General features: G+C 37.5%; 1 long non-coding RNA gene across 1 annotated transcript in view; it reads left to right on the top strand.

Annotated features, from left to right (window-relative positions):
* The window catches only part of LOC105114615 (uncharacterized), an 18186-nt gene that overhangs the window by 9048 nt on the left and 3986 nt on the right, over positions 1 to 5152 (top strand). The window contains exons 3-6 of the long non-coding RNA XR_840171.1: positions 2304 to 2317; positions 2911 to 2950; positions 3467 to 3644; positions 3784 to 3822. This is a non-coding gene — a long non-coding RNA (uncharacterized LOC105114615). The remainder of the gene's footprint in view (positions 1 to 2303; positions 2318 to 2910; positions 2951 to 3466; positions 3645 to 3783; positions 3823 to 5152) is intronic.

The raw sequence follows: 5152 nt of genomic DNA, 5'->3' as shown, positions 1-5152 counted from the left end.
TGTGGTTCGACCCTGGTCTTGCCGGGTTATTTATTACTTCGACACTCCTGCACTTGGGAGAAGACATCAACCTTTTAGTCGTGTCAATAGGCTTTTCTTTAGCTTGCAGACTTGGTTCTTCTTTCCTTGTATTGCAAACCTCTCTAGTTGTTGCATGTAAATGTCTTCCTCCAATTCACTATGTAGAAATGCTATTTTTACATCTAATTATTCAAGATGTAAATTTTCTACAGCTATTATCCCAGTAGAACTCTGATTATTGTGAGCTTCACAACTGGAGAAAATATCTTAGAGTAGTCAATCCTTTTCTTTTATTGAAACCCTTTTACAATAAGTTTTGCCTTGAATCATTTACTTCCATCATGCTTAGTCTTTACTCTGTAAATCCACTTATTTTGCAAAGCTTTCTTTCCTTCGGGTAATGTGGTTAGCTCTCAAGTCTTGTTCTTTAATAATGAATCCATCTCGTCCTTCATGGCTAACTCTCACTTGCTTGAGTTTTCATCTTGTAAGGATTCTTCATAAGTTAGCGGTTCACCACCATATATCAGTAAAATATAATTCAGTAGAAGTGTAAACCATTGTAAGGGTTTTACAGTCCTCGAAGACCTGCGAACAGTTGGTTCAATTGGCTCTGCATCTTCTTATGTAGTAGTGGGTACAGATGTGATTGAATCTTCTTGTAAAGACTCTTGATTGTTGTTCCACTCGGTAACATCAAGAAGCCCTTCTAATCTTATGAATTCAGATCTTTATGGACTTGTATCAGAATCAGTCATATCTATTTCTACACTTGATATATCTTTGTACAGAACTTTCTCACTGAAGATCATATTCCTGCTTTTGATAATCTTTCTATTCTGATCATCCCAAAACAAAAATCCAAATTCTTCATCTCCATAGCCAATGAAGAAATATTTCTTGGATTTGGCATCTAATTTGTTGCGAGCATTAGAATCTATATAAATATAGGAAACACACCCAAAGACTTTTAGATGAGAGAGTTGTACCTCTTTTCCTTTCCATACTTCCTCGGGCAATCTGAATTCCAAAGGAACTGATGGACCACGGTTAATTAAGTAAACTATAGTATGAACTGCGTCAGCCTAGAATGTTTGAGGTAACCCTGAATGCAACCTTATGCTTCTAACTCATTTATTAATGGTCCTGTTCATCCATTCAGCAATGTCATTCTGTTGTGGTGTGCGTGGAATAGGCTTTTCCAGTCTTATACCATTGACAGCACAATACTCTTTGAAACCTCCATCAATGTATGCTCCTCCATTATCAGATTTTGAGCATTTCAACTTTAGACCTGATTCAATCTCAACCATAGCCTTCTATTTCTTGAATGTTTCAAACACATCAGATTTATTTTTCAGAAAGTAGACTCATACCTTCCTGCTGAAATCATCAATGAAAGTTACATAATACTGAGAACCTCAAAGAGATGCTACTGGAGACGGTCCCTATAAATCTGTGTACCAATTCTAGCTTTCTTGGTCTTAAGGTCTTGCCAACCCTTAAGAAACTGAGCTTCTTCTGTTTTTCAAAAACATAACTTTCATAAATGTCTAGATCAATATTTTTTAACTCTGACAGCTTTTCCTTTTACTGAAGTATCTTCATCCCCTTTTGACTCATATGGCCAAGTCTATAATGCCATAGTTATGCCTGATTTTTTACTTCTATAGCAGCAATGATGTCTGCAAATCTTGTGGTCATATACAAGGTGTCAGTTTTCTTTCCACAAGCCAAAATCATTGCTCCTTTCGATACTTTCCACATACCTCCAGAAAAAAGGATTGAGTGACCACTATCGTCAAGCTGTCCAATGGAGATCAACTTCTTCTTTAATCCAGGAACATGCCTTACATTTTGCAAGTTTCATATAGATCCATTCATTGTCTTGATTTGTACATCTCATATACCCACAATATCAATTGGTTGTTCATCGACCAGATAGACTACACTGTGATCTCCAGCAATATAGTTTTGTATCATTTCATGATGTGGTGTACAGTGGAATGAAGCACTAGAATCAAGAAAACTCTTCTCAACTCAACTCTACTCACTCAAGCTCTCTATACTACTCTGTCACGGTTCTCTCTGTGTTTTTTCACTCTTAACCCACAACTATTGACTAGCATATATATATACACTAAGCTAGCAGTGAAGGGCATAAATCATGCCATGATTTATGCCCACCGTTTGCCTACACTTTGTCCTAAGTGGAGAGTAGGTATTCCCACTAAACACATAGTAGAGGTGGGACATTGCTTGTCTCCATATTGCTAACAAAGCTCAGATGGTTCAGGTTGTTGAGGATTCAGACCGGTGATATATTAATATTTGCTCATAGGAGGCTAAGCACACTAACACAATATTTAACGTGGTACGGCAAATTGCCTACATCCACAGGAAAGTCGATATTATTAGAGATAGAGAAAGGATACAAAACACATGCATGGAGAAGGAGAATTACTTCACTCTTACTCCTAGCTCTCTCATGGCTGCCCTTGCAGCTGCTGCCATTGCAACTCTCTCTTTCTCTTTATTCTCTTACACACACTCACCACTCTCTCTCACATTTTGCTCTCAAATAATACATCTATTTATAGGCATCAATGGTAAGACAAGATCTACAAATAATGACATGATTTGTGGCACTAATGGTGGCAGTACATGAGTTGCATCATTTTGTCGATGGTTGATGCAACTTGGCTACACACCTACCATTGTAGGCTTTTGACAATGGCAACTCTACTTTTTAGGGTAGGCTGCAAAGGTGTTGCCCATTAATGGCAAATCCCAACACAGGTGTGTATGATAATTATCCCTAGTTTGTGCCACTCCTTTTTGGTTCTATGTTCTAAATTTCTTCAATGGTATTAATTTTTGCATATTCAGATAATGTTGAAACCACGAGAAAAAATTATTGCAAAACCAAGTAAGGTGATTGAAACTCGATTTTCTTTATGGACATATTTGTGTTAGCTTTTTTTTTTCTTTCCTTTTTTTTTTTTTGATGAATGAATGAACATCATTTATAAAGGAAACAGAAAATTTGGGAGTCAATCCCTACTACAAAGCAAAAGGCAATTTTTTCCATGGGTATGACTCTTAAACTAACCCCCAAATGTAGCAAACAATAACAAAGGAGGTTTCCTAGTGGCATTTTTGCACACGTCGGTATTTTGTAATCTATTTTTAACGATAAAAACTATATTATATACAATATTATTTGTTGATGATGATTGTTTAGAGTGCCACCTGTGTGTTTCTCTCTTGCCATATAAGATCTAGGCAAGCACACCAGGATATCCTTAGGAGCCAGGAGAGGAAGGATTTTTTAATTATTTCAAGTCGGTGCTTTGCCCAATCAAACATCTTTAATTAATTATGAAACAAACATTCCATTCACTATTACCATGCCGCATGGAACTGATACCCAAGTAAAGTGCAGGTTCTATGTGCTTCATGTCTAGGTCCATTGAAATGGAGAATGTTTTAATCCCTGAAAATGAAGTGGGTGTCTGGCAGTGGTTTTTGGCAAGGCTGTTACTAGTGTAATCTTCCGTAATCCTGGTCCAAGTGATGGATTTGTTGGAATTGCTACACCTTCTCTTGCAAGAATCCTCCCAGTTTGTGCTTCTATTATGTGAAGTTTTGAGATGCATTATTTTTTATCTTGTGATGTGAAGCTCATGATCCCAAATTTATAATTTAATATGGCTAGCCATTGCTTGTAATTTGCCTGGTCTGTTGTTGGTTTGTCAGCAGATTGACTTGGCGAAGTTTGGAGGAGAGATTTTATGCCTGGTAAAGTTAATTAATGCTTTTTGTTTGTGTCCCAGGTTCTGCTGATAAGAATTTTCTTTTTTATGGTATTAGTCATTTTGTAGAGAAAAAACTTGGATGCTCAAAGCTTGTATTATTTGCGAAGTAGAAGTATGTTTTTTTCTCCTTACTCTTTGTTGGGAAAACATGGAACAACCGGATACCAATTTACTCGGATCAATTCAGCGGAATACAATTACAATTCACAAGTTCCAATTCTTTCCCTCTTTGTGCAGTAAAACAGAATCAAACAATGATTAAATATAATGCAAATAATCACAAAATCAACACCAAGATTTTTAACGTGGAAAACCCGATGTGGGAAAAACCACGGGATCGTAGTCCACCCAAAAACTTCCACTATCAACAAATAATGGGTTCACAATCATTCTTCCTCAGATTCAACTAAGGGATACAACATATATATCATCAAGAACAACTTATTCTCGGATTACAACAAGATTAAAGGAGAATTATTTGAGAAAAACTCACAATACTGATAGCCCCGTTTTCTGTCAAAACAGTCACCTTCCACACCACCAATCTTCGATCCGACCGTTAGAATAAAGATCAACGTGTCTAGAAGCTGATGTCAAAATCTCAGCCCGATCCAACGGTGAACGAGCTGGAAATCGAAGAAAGAATGAAGGCTGCTCTGCTGCCTTTTCTTCTCTTTTTCTCTCTTGATTTTCTTCTCCTCTCTTCTCTTTTCAAATCTGTTGCTACAGTACCCGAACCACACTAATATTAACACCAAGAGACAACCATCACATGACATTTAATGTGATGGTCCCACCATCACATGGTGTGGGACCATACACAACAAATCTCCCCCTCACACACCATGTGAGGAATTCGCCATACCGGCGATCAATATGTAAAATTCAATTTAGGAGGCTCTAACAAGCCTGCTTCCTTTCTGCAAAACTCAAACTTCTCTCTCGGTAGAGGTTTGGTCATCATGTCAGACACGTTATCATCAGTATGGATCTTCTCAACAACGAATGACTTCATCTCCATAGCATCTCGAATCCATTGATATCTAACCTCAATGTGCTTTGATCGAGAGTGAAAAGTAGGATGCTTACTGAGATGGATTGCACTTTGACTATCACAGTGCAATACAAAGTTCTCTTGAACTAGGCCAAGTTCATGCAAGAACTTCTTCATCCATAACAACTCTTTGCCCCCTTCAGTAAGAGCAATATATTCGGCCTCTGTAGTGGATAATGCAACACATTTTTGCAACCTTGATTGCCATGAGACTGCTCCCCCTGCAAACTTCATCAAGTATCCTGATGTGGACTTTCTA

The sequence above is a fragment of the Populus euphratica genome, unplaced genomic scaffold (genome assembly GCF_000495115.2).
Source record: "Populus euphratica unplaced genomic scaffold, PopEup_1.0 scaffold550.1, whole genome shotgun sequence".
Taxonomy (NCBI): Eukaryota; Viridiplantae; Streptophyta; class Magnoliopsida; order Malpighiales; family Salicaceae; genus Populus; species Populus euphratica.
The sequence above is the reverse complement of the archived record's forward strand: the minus strand, read 5'-3'. Positions and strand labels throughout refer to the sequence as shown.